The sequence below is a fragment of the Podarcis raffonei genome, chromosome W (assembly GCF_027172205.1).
Source record: "Podarcis raffonei isolate rPodRaf1 chromosome W, rPodRaf1.pri, whole genome shotgun sequence".
Lineage (NCBI taxonomy): Eukaryota > Metazoa > Chordata > Lepidosauria > Squamata > Lacertidae > Podarcis > Podarcis raffonei.
Window position 1 is genome coordinate 3,765,510 of NC_070620.1, and position 25,402 is coordinate 3,790,911.

The window sequence follows — 25,402 nt, forward strand, 5'->3', positions numbered from 1 at the left end:
GAAATGTTGGACAGAAATTAAGAAAGATTTGGAAATATGGTCGAATTTGAGACTTTCCTTGTTAGGCCGAATTGCTGTTATTAAGATGAATGTTTTGCCAAGAATGCTGTTTTTGTTTCAAACATTGCAGATTGTGGACAGAATGGACTGTTTCAAGAAGTGGCAGAAAGACATAACGAGATTTGTCTGGCAGGGCAAAAAGCCCAGAATAAAATTTAAGATATTAACTGATGCAAAAGAAAGAGGGGGGTTTGCCCTGCCGGACTTAAAACTGTACTATGAAGCAGCAGCTTTTTGCTGGCTGAAAGACTGGCTACTTCTTGAGAACACAGACATTTTGGACTTAGAAGGGTTCAATAATAGGTTTGGTTGGCATGCATATATATGGTATGACAAGGTAAAAATTCATAAAAGTTTCAAAAACCATATTGTTAGGAAAGCATTATACAATGTTTGGATTCGTTATAAAGATCTGTTGGAAAATAAAACCCCTAGGTGGTTGTCACCAATGGAGGCCAAGGAAGTTAAAAAACTTAATATGGAATCTAAATGGCCAAAATACTGGGAAATTGTAGAACAAGAAGGTGGAAATGTGAAATTACAGAGTTATGAGAAATTGAAGTTTAAAGTAAGAGACTGGCTTCATTATTACCAGATAAATGAAGTTTTTAAACAGGACAGGAAAATCGGCTTCCAGGTGGAGAAGTCAAAGTTAGAAACAGAATTGTTAGAACCCAATACTAAGAATCTGTCTAGAACGTACAATTTGTTGCTGAAATGGAATACACAGGATGAAACGGTTAAATCAGCTATGATTAAATGGGCACAGGACATTGGTCATGACATTATGTTTGCTGACTGGGAACAGTTATGGACCACCGGTATAAAATTTACGGCATGTAATGCCTTAAGAGAGAATATTATGAAAATGATTTATAGGTGGTACATGACCCCAGTCAAGCTTGCAAAAATTTATCATTTGCCCAATAACAAATGCTGGAAATGTAATGAAACTGAAGGTACTTTCTACCACCTTTGGTGGACGTGCCCAAGGATTAAGGTCTTCTGGGAAACGATATATAATGAAATTAAGAAGGTGCTTAAGTGTACCTTTCACAAAAAACCAGAGGCTTTCCTCCTGGGCATAGTAGGCCAATTGGTGTCAAAGAAAGACAGGACGTTCTTTATGTATGCTACAACAGCAGCAAGAGTTCTACTAGCTAAGTATTGGAAGATACAAGAACTACCCACGCTGGAAGAGTGGCAGACGAAGGTGATTGAATATATGGGACTAGCAGAGATGACGAGCAGAATCCGTGACCAAGGGAAAGAGACGGTGGAGGAAGACTGGAAGAAATTTAAATTTTATCTTAAAAATTCTTGCAAAATTACTGAGTGTTAAAATGTCATGGGTAAAGAATAGCAGATTTGCAGCGATAGCGATATGATTGGAAAAGAGGAAAGAAAAGGGTTATAGAAAGGAATTTATAAGTAATTCAGACCAGGGGTTGCTGAAAAAAGTTTAAAACAGGGATGCAGAAAAGGGAGGCATGGGGAAGTCGTTGAAATTGGGTATACGAAAAAAATTTATGAAATTATACATGTTTATATGTTTGTTTGTCAGTGTTTGTTGTTTGTATTGTCTTATATTATATGTTGAAAAACTAATAAAAATTTTATATATATAAAAAAAAAGTACATGCAGTCCTGTGAGACTTATGCTCAGACCAAGGTGCCGCGGCAGAGACCCCTGGGGCTCCCGGATGCAGTGATCTCCGATAGGGGTCCCCAGTTCACGTCCCGGTTCTGGGCAGCCTTCCTTAAGGGACTGGGTATTGAGAGGTGCCTCTCTTCCGTGTACCACCCTCAAACAGATGGCCAGACGGAGAGGGTTAATCTGTGGAGAGAATCAGAACTCACAGGGTTAAGAAGTTCTGAGTGACGTCTCACATTCTGAGGCGTGGTTTAGTATACTGAGGGGAGTGTTTTCCTGTGTCTCAGTGTGTTGTTCCGTTACTGGAGGAGAGACGGGCAAAAATGAGTGCTCTGTCACCAGGAGGGTTCTGAGTTGGTTTTCTACACAAATAAAGACTATTAGAAGATAAGGAAGGCACCGTGCGTTAAGCCTGATTTATTACACGCACACACACAGCAACAGTTTCTACGCTGCGTACACTCTGCTACAAGTAGCTGTGGGAAGTCCTGGAAGCAGAGCGCTGAGCGGAAGCGTGTGGGCTCCAGAAAGAAAAGCTACAAATCAAACATTCCATAGGTTATGGGTGGTCCGCAAACGCTTTGAAGCAGTTTGTGTGTTGCCGGTGTGTGCTAGACGCTGGAGAAACGCTGAAGCCAGCTGGAGTCCTGCCAAGGGTCTGAGGGCGGAGGAACTCGCTGGAGAAGAGCTGCTCTGCTGAACCGGGAGCTGGGAAGCTACTGCTGTTACGTGAGTACGCTGGGCCCCGGGGGAGAAGATGGCAGACAGCCATGAATCGTACGCAGTCCCATTTGAAAAATTGGACGGAAAGAACTGGGAGGAGTGGAGCAGGAAGCTGAAGGCATGGCTGGTAGCCAAGGGTCTGTGGGAGGCGGTCCGAGGGCCTCCACAGCAAGCGGCGGCCGGAGCTTCGGCAGCAGATGTTGCAAACGCACACGCGTCGCAGAGGAGGAACCAGAAAGCCCTGGAAGCTATAGTGCTCAGTTTGGAGGCCTCACAGCTACCTTTGGTAGAGGGTCTTGATAGTGCTCAGGCTGTTTGGCAGGTGCTGGAGAGGGTTTGCCGAGAAACCACAGTGGAAGCCAAAAGCCACGTCCCCAGATGCAGTACAGCCTCAAGGAGAGCTGCTGGCAAGGTTGGGGGGGCAGAGAAGACCAAAGGCAAGTTTGCAAAGTTTTCCACCGGTTGTTTGTGTGACGAGGAGGAACGCCGCCTAAGAGGGGGCCGAGCTGGCACAGGGAGCCCATCCAGTTGCAGAGGGGGGGGGGCAGGCCAGCGGAAGGCACAGTTCAGGTTTTTTCCACTCGTCGTTGCTTTATTTGCAATTCTCCTGACCATCTGCGTCGCTACTGCCCCCAGAGAGCAAGGGAGACAGGGCAGGATGTTTCCAAGGTTGCTTCCCATGGGAACCAGTTGGGTTTCCATGGCAACCAGTCCAGCAAGGGAGGCAGGCATGGGAAGACGCAGAGAGTACGTGGCTCAGAGGGAGAAGACGGCGCTTATCAGCTATCTGCATCCATGGCGGTTTTAGAGGACACCTGCCAAGGCCCCAAGGACGGGGGCAGCGGAAAGTCTGTTGCTAAGGCAACAATGAAGGACAGCTCCAGTGAAGACAAAGTGATGCGTTGGATTGTGGACTCTGCTGCCAATAGGCATCTCATAACTGAGACACCTGGTGTCAAGATGTGGAACTGCAAACCTGTTTCAGCTGGGAAATCAGTGTGCTTTGCAGATGGTTTACAAAAGCCATTGTCTGATGTTGGAAATGTTTATGTTTCTGTTTTGCAGGTGCAGCTGGAAGTCTACGTGTCGCCAGGGATAAAACATTGTCTTTTATCTGTACCTTGTCTCTTACAGGAGGGGTATAAGGTTTGTTTTGAAGAGAATGTCAGTACAATTTCCAGAGGGGGGAAGCAACTAGTAAGCATTGAGAGAAATCAGAACAACCTCTTTGTTCTGGAAACACCTCTGGAGGGTGAAGGGAATGCTGGGAAAGCCACCGTTCACACTCATGTTTCATGTGCTTGCGTGTGGCACAAGAGAATGTCACATGGTTCTTGTGAAGACATCCAGATGTTACCGGAGTGCACTAAAGGGTGCAAAGTAAAGGAATGTGGTAAACCCCTAAATTGCAGGGCTTGCAGGAAAGCCAAGACCAAGGGATACAGTTATCCCAGGGTGGAGAGAGTAACCACAAAACCTTTTGAGCTTGTGCACGCAGACCTTTTTGGTCCCATGCCACAGCCAAGTCTGGGCAGGGCCAGGTTTCTGCTGACGCTGTCAGATGATTTTACTCAGAACGCATGGGCGTTCACGCTGAGAACGAAGGAGGACGCAACGCAACTGATCAAAGATTGGATTGCAGAGGTGGAACTACGGTTCTCCACCAAGGTGCAAGGGTTCAAGTGTGACCGAGGTTCAGAGGTCACTGGGTCTGCTCTAAAGAGTTTTTTTCACCAGAGAGGGATACATCACAAGGTGACTTCTCCTCAGGAGAGGGGCGTGGCAGAGCTTAGGAGTAAAGCTCTGGTTCAAGAATCAGAGATTCAGCTGTGTGACTCTGGTTTGCCTCAGAGGTTTTGGGCTGAATCGATTAAATCTGCAAATTTCACGATGAACAGGTGCTAAAATGCAGTGGTAGGTGAAACCCCGTATTTTGCACTCCACGGACAGAAACCGCAGGTGCATTTCCTCCGTGCGTTTGGTGCGAAAGCCTTGGTGCCTGTACCAAAGTTTCAGCAGAAGGAGGGTGGCCCAAGGTACCAGGAAATGATCTTCTGTGGGTATGAACCTGCGACAAAGGGGTGGAGGTTCGCATATCCAGAAGGTGATCAGACCAAGCTTCTGATCAGTAAACATGCTGAGTTCTGTGAGCAGGATGGTTGGGCAAGGCGCAAAGCGAGCCCTGACGTTCACTCAGATTGTCTGTCTGAATCTGAGGAGGAGGGAGAGCCAGAGGCTGAACCTGTTGGTGAGGACCAGGTCCATGATCAGGGTCAGGAACAGGGTTGGGCGTCTCCACAGGTTGTTAAAGGAGTGTCCAAGAGTGAGCCTTCATCTCCTGTTAGCATAATGGAGAAAGCTCACAGATGGGTCAAGTCAGAGGGGGAGTCGTCTGATGAAGAAGACACACTTGCTGGCCCCAGTGGGTCAGAAGAAGCACCCCAGTTTGTGCCCAGGCGATCATCTCGGGCAACAAAGGGAATTCCACCTGAGAGGTTTCAGGTCACCAATGCGTGGGTTGGTTTCGCACAGTGCGAACCTGAGATTTGTGAGGAGGTTCAACAGTTGCCTGACAATGATGCCAGGAAGGAGCGAAAGGCAGTGGGGAAGGTGTTGAACTCTCAGAGGTCTGTAAATGTGTGTTCACAACTCCTCTCAGAATGCAATACGAGAGGGGGTGTGGAGAGAATCAGAACTCACAGGGTTAAGAAGTTCTGAGTGACGTCTCACATTCTGAGGCGTGGTTTAGTATACTGAGGGGAGTGTTTTCCTGTGTCTCAGTGTGTTGTTCCGTTACTGGAGGAGAGACGGGCAAAAATGAGTGCTCTGTCACCAGGAGGGTTCTGAGTTGGTTTTCTACACGAATAAAGACTATTAGAAGATAAGGAAGGCACCGTGCGTTAAGCCTGATTTATTACACGCACACACACAGCAACAGTTTCTACGCTGCGTACACTCTGCTACAAGTAGCTGTGGGAAGTCCTGGAAGCAAAGCGCTGAGCTGAAGCGTGTGGGCTCCAGAAAGAAAAGCTACAAATCAAACATTCCAAGTCCTGGAGCAATATCTCCGCTGCTGCTTCCTGAGCTACCATCAGGATGATTGGCCTCCTGGCTTCTGGACCCCCATTCCTGCTCCCACCCCGCCATCTTGCCCCCAGTCCTGACGTCCCCTGCTGGGACTTCAATTGCCCGTGAACTGCACCGTGACAATCAACAAACATGATGACTGCTGTGTGATGGGATGATGAGCTGCTTGTGCGTAAAGTCCTAGTCCCTCAGAGTTTGGCTAAGTCCTCAAACCTCTGTCTGTGACGGAGCTCCTTAAGCATGGCTCCATCAGTCGCTCGTAGAATCGGACAGTGGGCGTTTACGGAACTTCTTCCAGCATAAAAGTTCCTTAACGGAAACGCGTCTTCTGGACTCTCGGCGTGACAGTTTCTGGCGAGGAGTAGGTGTCCCTATGGGAGGTCCTGAAACCTCCCCACTATTTTCGCTGGAAGTGTCTCTGAGCCCTCCCTCCGACTCACTTTCCCTTGGAACTCCTCCTCCTCTCCCCCTGCTGGTTCCCTCCTCAGCTGAATAGTCTCTCTCAGCCTCTGTGAGCCCTTTCACCTCCTGCTTCTCCGATGGCAGTTCCCTGACATGCTGGTTTATCAATTTTAAGATCCAAGTATTCATATATAAATTTATATATTTATACATTTATAAATATAAATGTATTCATTTATCAGTGTTCTTATATTGGATTGCATATATGTTCCAGGGAGAAAACCTGTTTGATCTTTGTGAATTGTCTCCTTCAACAATATCTTTAATCTGTTCGCGATGATATCAGCATAGATCTTATAGTCATTGTTTAGCAGAGCAAAAGGTCTATAGTTAGCAATATTTGATAGTCCTGTTCCTTGTTTATGGATGACCGAGGTATAGCTCTCCTTCCAAGAGTCCGGTAGCTTTTAGGGGTAGGGATAAAGCATCTTCTAATTTTTTTATAATAAACAGCTGGAAGACTGTCAGGACCCTGATTTTGATCTTTGAATAGAATGCTGTACTTCCATCGCTGTAATGGGGAAATTCAAAGTTATTAAATTTTTCCTTAGAAATCATTGGTAATTTACATGTCTTTAAGAATTCCTTAATTTTTTCATTCTTCTCCGGGCCTTCTTTATATAGTTTTGAATAGAAGTTGGCAAAACTTTTCCTGATCTCTTTCAGGTTTTGAATCCAAGCTTCCTCAACTTTAATTTTACTAATAATTCTGTCATCTTGCTCCTTTTTTATCTGCCAGGCCAATAATTTACCCAATTTATTTGCATACTCAAAGTTTCTATGTCTCATCGACTTTATTTTCCATTCTATTTCCTCATTTATTAACATGGAAAATTGAGTCTGTAAAGTTTTTATGGTTAGTTTAATCTGTTCATCATCTGGTTTTTGGAAGAATTTTTTTTTTTCATTTAACCAAATTTCCTCCCAAATTTCCATTTCTTTCTTTTCCATTTTCTTTTCCATTTTCTTTTGGATTGCATTCTGCTTGATAAAGAATCCTCTTAACATCGCTTTGCTCGCATCCCATACCATTTTTTTCATTTCACAACATACTTCTCTCTGCAGAAATTATTCAACATAAAAAAGAAGAAGAAGAAACAACTTCAGTTAATATCAAACGTTACTGTTCCAGTTCCTCTGAATGTCCCCAAAGTGGCAGTAGGTTCTCCAAAAATTTTCTGCTTCTGGTACAGACAAAATTTTTCTACATTTGCCCTTAAAAAAGGAGATCCCTTCGGGGAACTCCCATCTATAATCAATTGTTTTGGTTTTTAGAGCATCCGTCAGAGCCTTATATTTATCTCTTTTCCTTATCAGTTGATTTGAAATAATTTTATGTATGATTATATCTTTTCCTTCAACTCTCAGGGTTTTTTTTTTTGTTACTTGTCTGAAGAATTTTGTTTTTTAAGTCTAAGGACTTGAAAGATACGAGACAGTCTGCCGGCCAGCTATTTTGTTTGGCTACCTTAGAGTTTACTCTACAGGCTTTTTCTATTTTTTGTGTTACCTCTGATTCCTCAAGTTCTAACCAGACAGCGAGTTCTTTGGCTATTTTTCTCTCTATAACTTCCTCTGTCTCCTCCAATAATCCACTGAATCTCAATGTATTTTATCTTCTCTGCATTTGTAAAATTGCCAGAGAGTCCCAGATTGCTTCTTGTTGTTTCCTCAAATCCACTGTTTCCTCTCGTATTTTATCGCATGCACTTTATCGCTGTATTTTTTTCTGCCCTTCTTCTAAATTCTGAGATTTCTCTTTAAGGTCATGCACGGTTTTTATTAATTCGGAATTTTTTTGTACCAAATTGTGTACCTGATCTGATAAATCCGCTGTAATTTTAACATTTTCATCTAATTTAACCTTCATTGACATAAAATTATCCTCTACTATTTTAGCATTTTCATTTACAGTTAAGATCTGCAATGTCTTTTCATAATTCCAATAATAATTCCTTGATATCCACTGTTGCATCCAGATCATAAGCAGAGCTTCTCCTTGCTTGTGTGCCTTGTGTAGCCAACGATGCAGTAGGAGGTTTTTTACCAGCCATTGCTGGGAATTTCTTTAGCCTCTTTAAATATGTAGCTCCTACCATACACTTTCTTATTCTCAAATTTATACGTGGTTCAGTCTATAATAAGATACTTCAAATTCATTCACATAAATTCTGAGTAGCAAGGTTAATAATTATAACTTCCAAATTCATTTACAATTTTTACCTGATAAATTTAAAAACTCACTAATTTAAGACTGAATTATATTGTGCAGTTTATCCAGTCAAATAATAATATAATTCCAATAATTGATTAATTAAATGAAACCATATTGATAATAAAAAGAAAAAAGAAGTAGGGGGGCTGGGAAATAAATGAACATAAATAAATAGGGACACGGGTGGTGTTGTGGGTAAAACCTCAGTGCCTAGGACTTGCTGATCGTAAGGCCGGCGGTTTGAATCCCCGCGGCGGGGTGAGCTCCCGTCGTTCAGTCCCAGCTCCTGCCCACCTAGCAGTTCGAAAGCACCCCTAAGTGCAAGTAGATAAATAGGTACCGCTTTATAGCAGGAACCTAAACAGTGTTTCCGTGTGCGGCGCTGGTGCTGGCTCGCCAGCTGCAGCTTCGTCACGCTGGCCACGAGACCCGGAAGTGTCTTCAGACGGCGCCGGCTCCCAGCCTCTTGAGCGAGATGAGCGCGCAACCCTAGAATCGGTCACGACTGGCCCGTACGGGCAGGGGTACCTTTAAATAAGTACTAATGCGAAACAGATACTATAAGAGAAGAGAAAAAAATGGGGTGATAAGAAAAATAAAGAAAAATTAAAAGGGACAAAGTGGGGAAAAAGACAGGAAAAAGAGAGAAAGAGAGAGAGGGAAAAGAGAAAGAAAGAGGAAGACAAAAAGGAAAAAGTTTTAAGAGAGCGACAAAAAGCTAATGTTCTGCCAGCAGAGAGGAATTTTCAGTTTGAGTGCTGTATCTTCTTTTCTTCACTACGTGTCTCAACTCCGTCAGATCTTGCTGTTGAGTGAGTGCGCAGCCTTTACCTCTAGAATGAAATTTTAGTCCAGCTGAAACCGATGACAGCCAATCCACTGACAGCACATTACTGCTGAGTCTTTCTGACCCAGCACTTCCATAGAAAGTATTGCAGGCTGATTGCATAAGCCAGTTGCATCAGCTAGCAAACTCAAGCCTGCAGACTTACTATCTCTCACATTGGTCCTAGAACAATGCAGCAGTATGATTGGTCTGCAGGAGCCACCCAATCCAGCTCCAGGTGGAAGTGAATCCACAACCTGATTGGCCTACAGGAGAATCCCGGAATTAGCCAATCACGTGTGGCCCATTGTGTAAATAATGTATATAAAGCAGATATTGTGGGGGAACTTTCATTCCTCGCTAATATGAGCTGAATAAAGAGCATGAAATCCACACTCAACTCCAAGTATATTTCACTTGCCTAGATGGAGGATATGGAAGGGCGTGTGTAGAAACTGGCCTGCTGTACAGAGGTAACATTTACATTAGCTGCCCTACTCACTTTTGCCTCTGCCCCCACCTACCACCAGCATGTGGTGCTCAGAAGGTTGCCCAGAACGGAATGAGGTAATTGGGTTGGGGGAAAAGATTTTCCACCCCTGAATTGGCATTTCCTTGTAGGGAAAGGCAATGCAGCCCCCCCCCCAAGTTCATTTTGTGTGTCCCTTTCCCAATCCACCCTGTCCACACTAAACCTACCTTTTTGCAAGATCCAAGAGATTGCTTTGATCCTGTTATCAGCCCCCACTCTTACAAGCTGATGCAATTTAAAACAAAACACTGCAGTGTAGATAAAAAGTTTTAATGCCACTGCCGTTTGGCCCCCTTCTAACCAGTAGTGTGCACACTAGGAGAAAGAAACCCTTGAGCACCTGCCTTCATTGCATGCCTGCATGATGTGAGTACACAGAGGACCATCTTCAAGCCTGGACAGAGGACAGTTAAGATCTGCAGCCTTGGTGGTTCCACATTCAGCAGTGCAGTCAATGTTCTCTAGATGTTGGGAACTCTTCATTGGCTGCAGCAGAGGCATTTGGCACAGGGGAAGAGGCTGGTTTGGAGGGTCAGCATAGCTCAGTGGTAGAGCCTTACATGCAGAAGTTTCCAGGTTCAATCCTCAGAATCTCCAAGTAGGAATAAGAAAGACAGACCACTGCCTGAAACCCTTGAGAGCTGCCACTCAGCATAGACAATATGGAGCTAGATGGACCAATGGCCTGGCTGTAAGGCAGATTCCTATGTCCCTTTACTCCAAGTATGGGGAAACTTGGGCCCTCCAGATGTGGTTGTGTTACAGCTCCCATCATGACCAGAGATTATGGGAGTTGTAGTTCAGCAACACCTGGAATGAGAAAAGCTCTCATCTCCACACCTGCTATATTCCCATTATCCATTTTCACCCTCTTTAGCCAACTTAAGAAGCAGCGAGTTTGTTAGTTGAAATGCTCCCATTGCCCTGTCATGTCCTCATCCCCATCCCTATTTAAAAGCTCACAAGTAACCCTCAAGGTCAAATCCTGGGACCCAGTGGCAGTCCAAACCGTTTTGCTGTCTGGGGCGAAAGACAAGATGGCAGTCTCTCTCTTGTTCTATAGGCAGAATCTGACCAGGCTTTGAATCTTAAATCATAACTGGGCAATGTCTTCCAGCACACTTGAGCTGACTTGGAGAACTCAAGGCAGGCTGTGTGACACACACAAGCTAGTCCTCCCAACACTTTGCTGCTGCTCGCCAACCACCTCTACCCTGCCCTCAGCATCTTCCGCCTGAGGAGGCTGCTGGTCCCTCTCACCCCCAGCCCCCAAAGAGCTGCCTCGTCCAAAAGATGGAGAAGATGAGTAGTAAAGTCATGCTTAAGATGAGAGCCATCAGGTAGGTGAAAATCTGGAGCTGGGGGTTGCAGGCACATGCCCACATTGGGGAGCGGTGGTGGTTGGGCATGATTGTGGTGGCAGTGGTAGCACTAGCCGGGCGGCTTGGCTCACAGTAGCTCTCAATGCTTGGATCTCTCACTGGGCCCAGGTCCAGGGTGTAAACCCTGGGCTGGCAGAGGAAGTACCTGCTCTTGCGCTGCTCCTTCAAGCACAGCTGCCAACCCTACAGGATGATGTGGTTGGGCTCCAGGCACAGCAGGCGCAGGAGGGCTTCATTGGTGGGCAGCTCAGTGACAGGCTGGTCGGAGGGGAGGACAGTAGGGTGGCGGCAGAGTGAGCACTGCAAGCGGTTCTGGGCTGGGGACACCAAGCTGAGAAGAGCCAGGCACTTGATGCAGAAGGAATATTGGCACTAAAGGACCTTGGGGTGCAAAAAGTGTTGTCGTAAGGGTTTCAGCAGATGGGGCATTCAGCCTCCAGCCCCTGGACCTGCTTCTCAGCCATGGGGAAACCCAGTCAACAGCACAGCCTTCTTTGCTACCTAGGAGACTAAAAAACAAGGGCAGGTGGAAACCCAATGACAGTAATCATACAGCAGCATCAATGCAGTGGAACCTTTGGCCCACGAGAGGGAACGTTTGGCTTGCCATAGGGCCGTATTTACTGAGGCTGATGGGAGTTGTAGTTCTTCAACATTGGTGGGGGTGGGAGACAAGTTTCCCAACATCTGGTTTTTACAGCATCAGCAAATGCAAAGAGAGAGGTCCTCCACCCAAGGGAGTTTGCAGTATGAAGTTTAAGAGTGGAAGTAAGCCCTTCTCTTGCAAAGCAATTGCTAAGGCAAGGGTGGGAAGATAAACATCCACATCAGAACAGCCTGCTGGAACAGGCCAATGGCAATCTATTTTATTTTATTTTCAATGCAAAATTACAACAAAAATTACAAACATTGAATCCAAAATGAAACAGTACAAACAAGGAAGAAAACCCCAAAACACAAGAGAGGGAAAACACACACACACACACACACACAAACAAAAAAACAAAAAAACAACCACACATCTACAAATAATACCATATCATCATTCTAATCTAATCATTACTGTCAGGGGACTGCCATCGGAACAGGGAAGGGAAGGAGAGGGGCAGTTAGGTTACAGGGAACCTCCGAAAATCTTGTGAAGCAGTTCCCCTTCCTGTGGTGGGGAAAGCCACACCTCCAGTGGGGAAGAGGGGAAGGGACCAGAGGATGCTGCTGGGAGCCTCAGCACCGCTCCTGGGCAAGCCAGCCAGGAGGGAAGCACGCCTCTTCCGTCACCCACCCTGCGCAGAGGTGTAAAACGCAAAGAAGGAAGGAAAAGGCTGGGGGTGACTAAGCTATTATGTTGGGGGAGGACCCGGAAATGACCACTCCCGGATTCTGCTAGCGATTGAGGCAGACATGAACTTGTGGTTCTACACTGTAAATAGTTTTGCACCAAAATAAAACCTGTAAAAGACAGGTTGGAGTCCTGACTGGTTACTCACAAGCAACCACCATTGCCATCTGACAGCAATCCGGGAGTCATTGCGGTTGCTCAAGTGTAACAGCAGAGACACACACGATGAGTCACCTCAAAAAGGGAGCTGCAGGCGGAGGCACTGAGGGAGAGGAGGCGTGGAACGTAGCAGCCATGGTACAGAGGAACGTGGAGTTGGAGCCACACGTCATCGAGCTTGTAGTGAGGCTTGAGGAGCGCAGAGTGCAGGACCAGCAGGTCAGAACCACTCAAGTTGGGAGAAAAGTACCATTGCTGCTGAGCAAGTTTGGAGGGAACCCCCAAGAATACCTGGCATTTAAGACTGAGATTAAATACGCCCTGGACTTGCAAAAGAGGGCCACCCAATGGAAGTGCAGGTGTTAATCGATTCTGGGGCGAGTGAGAATTTTTTCAGCAGAGACTTTGCCTTGGAGCACCAGTTGCACCTGTTACCACTAGACTTTCCCTTGCAAGTCACCACCATTGATGGGAACCCTGAAACCAACCGTCTCCTTGATCTCAGACCCACTGAAAGAGGCGGTCATTAAACCGCTTCTTAAAAAAACATCTTTAGACCCAGCCAATATGGCTGTCAGCTTCGTTCCGTAGCTGACAGAGGCTGGGAATCTAAGCAAGCCAAGGGAGATAAGGACACTGGAATGTGGACTGGAATGTGAGAGGGAGGAGGGGCAGCCGAGTGGCAGAGTTTCAGAGAGCAGAGAACAAGCAGAAGATAGCAAAGCTCTAAACACCAATCTTAGTTCAGAGACAGAAGGGGAGAGGCCGGGAATAGCTAGCCCAAAAACTTGAAGGCGCAAAAAGGTCAGTGAGAGGAGGGGAAAAGAGCGGAAGCGAAAGGTTTTTTTCCACTGTTGGAAGAAGAGGAAGGGGCGGAGTTTAGACTCGGCAACTGCTAACTTGGAGTCAGACACAGAGTGAAGGAGCTCCAGAGTGATTTATGTGTTTGAGCAATAAACCTGAGATAATTACTGCCGGTGTCTCGCTTCTGTGGGGGAGAGCCAAGCCATTACAATGGCCAACTATCGCCCAGTCTCCAATCTTCCATTCTTGGGCAAAGTGATTGAGCGTGTGGTTGTTGAACAATTCCAAGCTCTACCTCTCTTTCAAATCGGAACCAGTGAAGGCGGTGAAGGTCCTGTGCGAGTGCCTGGAGGCGGTTGGAGGATGGATGGTGGCTAACAGATTGCGGTTGAATCCTGACAAGACAGAAGTACTCTTTTCGGGGAACAGGGGGCGGGCAGGTGTGGGGGACTCCCTGGTCCTGAATGGAGCAACTGTGCCCCTGAAGGACCAGGTGTGCAGCTTGGGAGTCACTTTGGACTCACAGCTCTCCATGGAGGTGCAGGTGAATTCTGTGTCCAGGGCAGCTGTCTACCAGCTCCATCTGGTACGCAGGCTGAGACCCTACCTGCCTGCAGACTGTCTTGCCAAAGTGCTGCATGCTCTAGTTTTCTCCCACTTGGACTACTGCAACAGGCTCTATGTGTTAGTTTCTGTTTGTGCCACTGTGCAGCTGCTTAGAGTCACAAGACTCTGTTTACATTCAAGAGACAATCCAGGCTGTTGGAAGTCTCACGGAAGACGGATGTGATGTACTGGTTTCCTGTTCCTTTGTTTGTTTCAGTTGCTCTCTGCTCTCACAGAGAGAGAATATGTTTTCTGTCTGCGTAGCTTAGTAATAAAACTCATAGAGATGTGGCCATAAATCTCATCACTTCCGTGTGCTGCTTTGATTCTCTGCGTAATGGGAATGTGCCTGGAGGTCTCATCAAAGGCTCAGATCGTTAATCACATCGAAGGACTCAGCCGGAGGAAAATGAGCTTTATCAGCTCGGTCGAACGGAGATTTCAACATTTTTTGTTTCGGGCCCAGAAGAACATCAGAAAGAACGGAATGTAGGTTATCTTCTCTGTGTGTCAAGGGTGGACTTTGAACTTCAAGCCAAAACACTAACCGGCTGCGGCAGAAGGGTGCTTTTGGAATGCAGCTGCTTGTAAACAGACAGAGTCTGCCTTAAAGACTCAGACATGGCTAATCCAAAAGTACAGGAGGCTCTTCAAAATGCGATGGGGATTCCAAAGCTCTCAAAAGGTAATTATCAGGACTGGGTGCAGTATGCAGAGGCTCTGCTAAGAAAAGAGGGTCTGTTTAATGTGATAACAGATGCCCCCCCAGCTCCGGTGACCGAAGCATGGGAGGCTAAGGATTCCAAAGCAAGGGGGACTCTGACGCTTATTGTGTCCCCTGAAGAGTTATGTCTTTTGTGTGACAAGGACTCAGCCCAAAGAGATGTGGGACAGTCTCCAACAGTCACATTTAAGAACAGAGGCTGGAGCTTCTTTGCTCTTTTAGGCCAAGTTGCATGATATGGCACTTGCTGATGGAGCAGACGTACGTGCTCACCTCATGGAAATGCAGAATCTCAGGCATGAGTTGCAACAGCGTTGAATCACCTTTCCAGAGGCTGTGTATTCCTTCATGATTCTACATTCTTTGGGTTCAAGTTGGGAAGCGATTGCCAGCCAGCTTGCTGTTTTGCCTACTGCTCTGCTAACGGTAGCGCATGTTACTGCTGTGGTGTTAAATGAAGCGGATCGGCGTAGTGCTAACTGCATCACTAAGGGGGAGTCCTCACAGATGTCATCCCAGAATGCAGTGGAACCACTAGATGGCGCCAAAGCTTTGAAGGCAGTGAAATGCTACTCGTGTGGATGTCTAGGCCACGTGAAGAGGGAATGTAACTATCCCAATGCCAAGGCAACAGAGCAGCACAGCGAAAGTTCAACGTGTGGAAAAGGCAAAGGTAAAGGCAAAGGTCAGAAGTCCAGGACAACGCAACTCAATGTTAGTTTCTGTTTGCCACTGAGCAGTGCTTTGGAGTCACAAACTCTGTTTACATTCCACACATTCCATACTGTTGGAAGTCTCACGGGAGACGGATGTGACGTTAGTGGTTTCCTGTTCCTTTGTTCCTTTGTTCAGTTGCTCTCTGCTTTCATAGAGAGAGGATGTATATTTCTTTGCTGTCTGCGTACCTAGAAAATAAACTCTTTACAATGTAGCCATAAATCTCATCACTTCCGCATGCTGCTGGAAACTCTGCTTAATGGGAATGTGCCTGAGGCCTCATCAAAGGCTCAGGTTGTTAATTATCGTCAGGGGCGACTAGGCCGGAAGATGAGCTTTATCAGTTTGGCTGAATGGAGATGCCGACATTTTGGGGTCTGGGCCCAGAAGAACAGACTGTAGGTTATCTTCTCTGTGTGTCAAGAAGATTGATGAGAGGTATGTGCTCGAGCCCCAGGAAGCCTGCCAGTCCCTAATTAAGGGTGGTCTTTGAACTTCTAGCCAAAGCTCTGACCGGTTGCTGCAGAAGCTCAGGAGCATGCAAAGGCCTCAAGAAGGGTGCTTTTGGAATGCAGCTGCTTGTAAATAGACGCAGCTTGCTTTAAAGACACAGAAGGCTAATGCCAGAATAATGGAGGCCCTTCGAAATGCCATGGCAATTCCTAAGCACTCAAAAGGGAATTATTTGGACTGGGTGTAGTATGCAGAGGCTCTGCTAAGAAAAGAGGGTCTGTTTAATGTGATAACGGACGTCGTCGTCCCCAGCTCCAGTAACTAAGAATGGGAGGCTAAGGATTCCAAAGCAAGGGGAACTCAGACACTTATTGTGTCCCCTAAGGAGTTATGTCTTTTGCGTGACAAGACCTCAGCCAGATTGATGTGGAACAGTCTGCAACAGTCACATTTGAGAATGGAGGTGGGAGCTTCTTTGTACTTTTATGCCAAGTTGCATGATATGGCACTTGCTGAAGGAGCAGACGTACGTGCTCACCTCATGGAAATGCAGAATCTTAGGCATGAGTTGCAACAGTGTGGAATCACCTTTTGAGAGGCTGTGTATTCCTTCATGATTCTATATTCTTTGGGTTCAAGTTGGGAAGCGATTGCCTGCCAGCTTGCTGTTTTGCCTACTGCTCAGCTAACGGTAGTGCACGTAACTGCTGTGGTGTTGAATGAAGCGGATCGTCATAGTGCTAGCTGCATCACCAAGGGCAAGTCCTCACAGACGTCATCCCAGAATGCAGTGGAACCACTAGATGGCGCCAAAGCTTTGAAGGCAGTGAAATGCTACGCGTGTGGACATCTAGGCCACGTGAAGAGGGAATGTAAACATCCCAAGGCCAAGGCAACAGAGCAGTGCAGCGAAAGCTCAATGCGTGGAAAGGCAAAGGCAAAGGTCTGAAGTCCAGGACGACGCAACACAAGTCAATGGTCTCACGCCTCACTCCAAAGGTCCAGAAGACGTCTAGATCTTTCTTCATCGACGACTCGGGAGCTACCAGGCACGTCTGTCGGGACAAACACCTGTTCGTGTCTGTTACTCCATAGGAAGGTGTGATTCAACAAGCAGGTGACCACACGATTTCCAGTCAAGGCTACGGAACGGTTGTTCTTCACAGCTCTCAAAATTAGCTCTTATCCTCCAGTGAAATTACTTATACAGCCAAATCGTGAAATTAATGTCTTTTACCCAATAAAGAAGAAGAAATTCTCTCGACCTTAGTTAGCTAGTCCTTGCTTTAGATTATTTATAAGACGGGGAGACGGACTTCCTGTTTGCGCCTTCCCCGATCGTGCCTGATTCAAAAAAAATTTTTTCTTTACAAATCCAATTTCCGAATTACTCACGGGTTGTTGCTTTTAGAGTCCAATTGTTCACAAGAAGAAGTCAGCGCTCTCCGACCATGGCATGCGGCTTCACTCCGCAGGAGAAGCAGTCGACTCTCAGCACCGCACCGCTCACCCCGTCCCCCGTTCCGAAGCCTTTAAAAAGGCTCCTTCGCGGGTCGGGGGGCGCAAATGGTGCCTGCTGAGTCACCAAGTTCACAGGCTTCAGCGCCTGTGATTTCTGAGGGTCCCTGCGTTGCCGCAGCGGCAAGACCCGGATCCTGCGGAGCCGATTTCCTCCGGAGCTCGGAGGGAATCCGCCATTAGCCGATGGCGCTAACCCGGAAGTGCCCAAATTCTAATATTCTTTCAATTAACTGTATTATACTTTTTGGGGGGTTTTCAACAGTCAGAATCAGATGCTTTGATCTTATATTCCTTTTCCCCTAATGAGATACCTTTTATTTTATTATCATTTCTTATGTCATTCATAAATAATTCCAGTGACAAGGGGCAACCTTGTCTTGTCCCCCTCTCTATACAAAATTCTTCTGTTATTTCATTATTAAGAATAAGTTTGGCTTTTTGTTTCCTATATATTGCCTCTATAGCTTTAATATAATCTTCCCCCAGTTTCATTTCCTTTGTGACCCTTTTCATGAAGTCCCATGACACCTGGTCAAATGCCTTTACTGCATCTATTGATATTAAAGCAGCCTTTTTGTCTGATCTTTCCTCTAGGTATTCTAGTAAATCTATTACATTCCAACACATTCAATGCCAGAGATCGTCGGTGCTGGCAGAGCTCTGAAAAAGCAATCCTCCCGGATTTACAATGCTACTCCTCCCCCCTGACCCACAGTCCACAATTGATGGAGGACAGAGAAACCTGGGGGTGTTATCCCATGTAGTGAGACTACTTCGCCTTCCCGTACCCAGGTCTCTGTCACGCAAGCCAGGTCAATCCCCTGCGAGACAAAAAAGTCATGCATGGTGGCGGTTTTGTTGCCTATGGACCTGGAATGCACAACACCAATGACAGAGGTGGGTAATCCCTGCTCGCCCTACCCTCGTTCCTTGGGATGGGGCGTAGATTGGAAGGGGTTCGAGCATCACTGCATCTCAAAACCCTTCACCAATAGTGATATCTAGCCCCACCGCCATTCCTCCCTAGCCCTTCAATAGTGGGAATCCTAGACCCCATACTAGCCTCCCCAATAGACGGGTAACATCCCCTCATTAACAAGTCATCCCTGGGCCAGGACTCCTGGGTCAAAATGGTAAGGGGAAGAGGTGAAGCTTTGATAGGGTAAGTATCCCTAGAAGATAAAACCCAACCAACCGCACCCCAAGCGGGGAGGACGGTCCCACGGTGTTTTGTTAACTGTCAATCCCCCTGCGGGAGTATTAATGAGGCATGTGCTATAAAATGGGGATTTCTGGCCAACAAAGAGCCAGCTTTGAATTCGGAAGATCTGTCCATCCTGTCTCACCAGGAGTACAGTAGAGAAGATCGATCATTCTCATAAATTTTTGGAACATTAGGCAAAGGTCCAGATATAGATTGGGTGCTGGATTTCTCCAGACTGTCAGCAACATAGAGTTATTTAGGTGCTGTTGCCATAGAAATCTCAGAGGTGCCAAATTCCTCATCTACTTCGATGTCGCTTGAAAAGGGAACAGGGAGTTGCACTGATGTCTTTCTATGGGGTAAAAAGCTGTTGGACGTCTTTAAATATTGTGCTCTAGGCTCTACTGTCCTTATATTTTGGGTAGAAATCTTAGTCTTTATACTCATTAGCCTCTTCTTCAGGTCTTGTAATTCTAGGCTTACAGAATTATTTTCTTCCTTTGGGCAGTTAGTATTTCTAGTGTTAAGCTTGAATTCCCTTGTCTGCATTAGCTTTGACTCTATGCAAGGAACCAATTGCCTCCTTGTTTCATCCTTAAATACCCTCACTGGGCGGAGAGAGTGGAATCACCATAGAGTATCCTTTATCTCCATGAGTCGAGATGGGAGGGCTGATGATCTAAAGGTCATAAATAGGCGCGCGATGTTTCCCAAGGTAGGCAGGAAGTGGAAATTTTCTAGATCTACATTTCAGTAATGGTAATTCAGGAGCTGAGACAAGGACATAGTAATTTGTCTGTGGTTCATCCATCTATGATTGTATCGGTGAATCTCAAGCATTATCTGGTTCGTTTGCAAGACTTGACAGGACCTCACTTCATCCATAGTTCGAGTTGGTGAGTTGTTAACAAAGTCATTTCTTATCATCCTTATAAGCCCTTGGGCATTTAAAGGGGATGAACTGGTATCCAGTTGTTTCTCAATGTTAACTATTTTGGTGAGGATTTCATTCAGTCTTTGGAGAACCAGATCCATAGTTTCTGCAGACAACATGCAAATCTCTTGGTAGGGATGCGTATCCGGAATCGGTTGAAAGCAGGCTCCTCTAATATCTTGTTCTAGAGACATGGGTGGGTCAGCGTTAGGAGCGTTAGGAGTGGGAGGAACCCCTCCTGCTCCTGCTGTTGCCCTCTTGGACGGATTAGCTTTTTCTGGGAGGAGGGGGGTTGGGTCATTGCCATCCTCCTTAAGGGGGGGAAGGTTACCCTAGCATTGTTACTCACTGTTTGTTCTGTTTGTTCCATTTCCTCAGCTTCCTCAACCCGCTCTGTTTCTGAGCCAAGGAAGACGGCGTTGGCTCTCTGCCAATTCTTTGTTTTAGAGGAATTATGAGTCCCAATTATACTATTCTGGCTCTTTGTACCTTGTTTTCTCCTTCTGGCAGGCATTCCGATAATTACCGTATTTTTCGCTCCATTGGACACACCAGACCATAGGACGCACCGGACCATAGGAGGGGGAGAACAGGGGGGGGAATTTTTCTTGTTCTCCCCCTCTAAAACAAGGTGCGTTCATCCCTTTTGAGGTCATTATTAGGACTTGCAAACTCTGTAAAATATGAAACAATATGTTGTGAGCTGGGAATACTGCCTTTATCAGTAAGAGCATGGCTGAGGACCTTGAAATATTGGATCTTCCTCCATTATAGAGCCCTATCCCCTAATACTATACTTTACGATCTTTTAAGTGATAGTGCAATCTACAATCTATCAGTGATTTGTAGGAGAAAACTGGATTCGATAGGGCTCACTCTAACTGATTTTGAAATCTCTGATCCCAAAGATATATGGGAAATTATCAGGAAGACCCTCACAGAAAAAAGTGTTCTCGCCATGCTTGAAGTTGCAAAGCACAGCACCTGCTCTCCTATCCACCTAAATCTCCCTTTGTGTAGAGATTTCCAAAAGGGATACATGACAAATCTGAAGAAACATGAATCGTGTAGGCTGTTTATGTTGGCCAGATTTAACATGTTTCCCTCGGTGGTAGTGAGAGGAAGATACTTAGCTATCCCAGAATCAGAGCGTCTCTGTAAATGTAGAAAACAGGAACCCGATACTCTAGAGCATATATTTTTTTCCTGTGATTTTGGCAGCTATGCCAGAAGACAATTATTTGAGGCCCTAAAATTTAATAGACAGTTTTTTACACAACCAACTGTTCAGGACCTGCTGGCGGACAGCGATGATCAAATTACTTTAATAGCGGCTGAATTTTTAAGTGCTGTCCATGAAGAAAAAATGGGCCATGATAAAGAGACTTAGTGGTTTTTAATGGTAGGTGATGTTGTTGTGTTGTATTATATTATTTATGTACATTGATTTATTTTTTGGAGTTAAGAATAGGACTGGGATAAATTGTGTTCGCTGAGCCCGTATTTTATACAGTCTGTATATGATGTTTGTTTGTTAATGTGAGGTGTGATATGCCTAATAAAGGATTTTGAATTGAATTGAACAAGGTGCGTTCAAGGTACATTCACCCAGGCTTGTGGGGCTGGTGGTGGGGGGAAGCACTGCTTTCCCCCACCGCCAGCCTCAAAGATCCCTGAAGCCTTTGGAGCGCAGCACCCGCTGCCCTGGAGAGGCTGTGTGCGCAGCCATCCCCAAGCTGGAACAGCGAGACAGAGCCCTCCGCCTCGCTGTTCTGGCTTGGGAACAACCTTGCTAGCTTCTGCAGGACAGCGGGGTGAAGGCACCCCGCTGCCCTGGAGAGGCTGTGCGCGCAGAAATCCCCAAGCTGGAACAGCGAGACGGAGCCCTCCATCTCGCTGTTCTGGCTTGGGAACAGCCTTGCTAGCTTCTGCAGGACAGCGGGGTGAAGGCGCCTCGCTGTTCTGGCCTGGGAACAGCCTTGCTAGCTTCTGCAGGACAGAAGGACAGGACAGAAGGCTGTGCGCGCAGAAATCCCCAAGCTAGAACAGCGAGACGGAGCTCTAGGCTGTGGATGTGGATGTGGCTGTGACTCTGGCTCTGGCTATCTTTCAGGTTCTGATTCTGAATGAGGGTCTGGCTCTGGCTCTGATTCATGGTCTCGCTCTGGCTGTGTCTCTGTTTCAGGCTCTGATGCTGTATCAAGCACAGTATCAGCCTCTGCCTCTGTTTTAGACTCAGGCTGTGGCTGTGGCTCTGTTTAAGGATCTGGCGCTGTATCAAGCACTGTTTCTGGCTCTATTTCAGGCTCCTGCCCAGTATCAAGCACTGTTTCAGGCTCTACCTCTGCCTCTACCTCTGCTTCTAGCTATGTTTCAGGCTCAGACTCTGTTTCAGGCTGTGTCTTTGTTTCCTGGCTCCTGCACTCTATCAAGGACTGTTTCAGACTCAGGCTGTGGTTCTAGGTTGTGGCTGTGGCTGTGGTTCTGGCTCTGTTTTGGGCTCTGGCCCTGTATCAAGTGCTGTTGCTGGCTCTGTTTCTGTCTCTGGCTATGTCTCTGGCTCTGCCTCTGGCTGTGTCTCTGTTTCAGGCTCTGACTGTGTATCTGGCTTTGGCTATGTTTTCAGCTGTTTGTCTGTTTCAGGTTCCAACATGGTCTGGAGCACTGTTTTCGGCTCTGGCTCTGGCTCTGATTCAAGGTCTAGTTCTGGCTCTGTTTCAGGCTCTGCCTCTGCCTGTGTTTTAGGGTTTTTTTCAAATTTTTTTATTGTTTTTCCAAATTTGTAACAAAACAAACACAATACAAATATAAAACATACATAACATGTAACACACATAATGAAAAAAGAAACATAAAAACATTGCTTTCAATACCTAATTTAACTTCATTGTTAACTGACTTCCTCGAATCCCTCCTATCTGAATTTCATTTTATCTCCTTGTAGCAGTTCTCCTAAATCTTAATTCTAATAAATTAAAATCCATTTAATTATTATATTCTACTCTTTTATTAATTCTAATCCCTATTGTTTAACAACCCATTATTATTATAATCCTCCGCCTATTTGTTACTTCCAAGTAACTTCCATTATCTTATATTACAATATTTTGCCAAATATTCTTTAAATTTCTTCCAATCTTCTTGAGTCTTCTCCTCCTTCTGATCATGGATTCTTCCAGTCAGGTCGGCCAACTCCAAAAAGTCCAACATCTTCATCTACCATTCTTCTATTGTTGGTATTTCTTGGTATTTCCAGTTTTTCGCTATTAGCAGTCTTGCTGCTGTGGTGGCATACAAAAACAATCTAACATCCTTTTTGGGCAATTCCAGACCTATTATTCAAAGTAGAAAGGCTTCTGGTTTCTTAATAAATGTATTTTTCAACATTTTTTTCAACTCATTATAAATATTTTCGACAGACTCCCCAGCGAGATGGCGACGTGAACGGCAGCCTTGTTCTATGCTCGGTAAAGCTTTGTTTTTACTATCTACTTTGGCGGGTTCTAAGGGCCCTAAGATGCCTTAAGGCGTTTATTTTAGAAGTTTTATGGTTTATGGTTCAGATTATTTCTACTTCTCCCATAAATCTGCAAGAAATTGCGGCAGATAAAGATAAACGCGGCAGATAAAGACTGTTAAAGGGAGTAGGGCTCATTAACAGCAAAACCTGCCCTGACCCTGCAATTTTGAGAAATCCTCTCCCTATTTTTCTTGCCGACATGAGAGGGAAGAAACGCTGCAGGCAGCATTCCAATGAAGCTACGAGCACGGCCAAAAAACAGACAAATATCAGGGATTTCCTGCCTGACAATGACCTAAATGAGATCTGTAGAAACTTCCCTACAGCAAACAGTTATCAGGCCCTAGCTCCCAGTACTACTCATGAGGAGCCTGCCGGCATTGTGGACGGCCTACAACTAGCCTCGAACCTGCGTATGAAGGAACAGATGGAACAGACTCTTGAGTCCCTGCAAAAAACTTCACCTGAATTATCCCAGCCACCAGTCCAGTTAAACAAGGACCGAGAGGCACTGGAACTGCTAATCTGCCAGACTGAGTTGATAACACATACCATCACTACCATCACCAACTTATATAAAAGGCTGGATGGGATTGAAAAGAAGCTTGAAAAAGTCTTTTTTATTATTATTATTAAATATTTATTAGCGTTTTCAAGAATTAAACAAGAGCAAAAAATAAACAAAACAAAAGAAAGATACAAAAATACATAACAAAATTAAACAACAAAAAAAGAAAAAATAGAAAAGAAACACATAAAATTATTCATACTTATTGTTCTTAACCTTATTTCTCAGACCTCCTCACACCTCCCCTTCTTGTATTCCAATTTAAATTATCAGTTCAGCAAGTCCTTAACTTATTTCTTTACCTTAATTTATACATTTATTCTAACATACCATTATTTTACTTTGCTTCTTTTTTCCATTTCCTCCATTTATTTTTTACAATCTTATTTTCAATTAATTTAAAAAAGAAGAAACCAATTTTACCTTATTAAAAACACACATCAATACTTATACCTCATTAATTGTTCTTAAACCTTTTTCCTAAAGTCGACCAAAATTTCCCTTCCACGATTTACCCAATTTCCTTACCACTAATTAAAAATGAAAAGAAAAACAAATTATCCTTATGTACCCTTTGGATTCCCAACCTCCACCCGCCCTTTTTCCCGGTTCCAGTCCCCAACCAATGTCCATCAGTCTTTATGTTATTTATTTAGCCTGGAGACCTCACGTCCGAGGCCCTTTTATCTCTCTCAGTTCCTTTCTGCCGGTCTCTTTGATGGTCCTTAATGTTAAACCCCAAGTCTCGGAGGGGCTCCGGCCCAGCAGAATCCTTGTTGCTTCCAGCCAGTCTTCCATACTTGAACGCAAAGCCTATGGGGGGCTCCAACTCTTGTTTCAAATTTCTTACAGATCCAGATGTCCCCAAGGCTCCAGCTTTCACCTTCCGCAGATTTATAATCTCCCATTCAGACCAGGCTTTCCACATCCAATTTTTATTGTCCTTTTTTATCATCATGTCAGGCCTCATATTGTAACTCTCCTTTAACTCCTGCACATCTCCTGCTTCTCCTTCATTTTCTTCAAAGACAGCACCTTGCTCCATCATTTCTGCACTTTCAGTTTCATTTACTTGTTCAGTTAAGTAGGCTTCCTGTTTCAAGTCCTTATCAGGCTCAAAACTGTTGTTCACTGTCCAGTGTAGTAGTGATATCTTTGTAGACATAACATTGTATTCATCTTTCAAGTTTCCCAAGAGAGCGAGTGTTCTATCCAGTTCTGCTTGAAATTTACGTACTCCAGCCATTTTTGTAATGTAGTATCCCTATTACCCCTCTAGGGGGATTTTAGTTCCTTAATATTCCTTTCAGCTCAAAACCAAAAGTCCAGTTAATTTGTATCAGCCCTCGTTATTTTCAAATAAAACAACAAAAACAGCAGAAACAATGTTCTCTTTTTCAAGCTGGCAACTAGCTGACTCGCAGCTCTCTTGACAGCTGTCAAAATCTTCCATGCAACAGACTTTCTCTTAGGACGTTCCCGGGTCTCGGGGGGGGGGGTGAAATTTCAGTCCCCAAATTCTTTTTATCCTCCAGTAAATCCTTATAGTGTCAAAACCGTGAAATCAAGATCTTTTCACTAAAAAACAGGTTCTCTCGACCTTAGTTGCCCAGTCCTTTGCTTTAAATTGTTTACAAAGAGGGGGGGTGACTTCCTTTTTAGCCCCTTCCCGCTCGTTCCAAATCCAGAATTAAGTTTTTTAACGTTCCAATCTCCGTATTACTCACGGGTTTATATTTTAGAGTCCAGTCGGTCTTGGAAGAAGTTGGCGCTCTCTGTCTATGGCTTGCGGCTTCACTCCGTAGGCGAGGGAGTACTCTCAGCACCACGCCTCACCCTGCCTCCGTTCCGAAGCCTTTAAAAAGGCTCCGGCGCGGATTGGGGGGCGCAAATGGTGCCCGCCGAGTCTCTG

At 45.4% G+C, this 25,402-nt stretch overlaps 1 pseudogene; it reads right to left on the reverse strand.

Annotated features, from left to right (window-relative positions):
* Positions 1-10,815: 10,815 nt before the first annotated feature.
* Positions 10,816-11,405, reverse strand: LOC128406047 (E3 ubiquitin-protein ligase RNF183-like; annotated as a pseudogene).
* Positions 11,406-25,402: the final 13,997 nt, after the last annotated feature.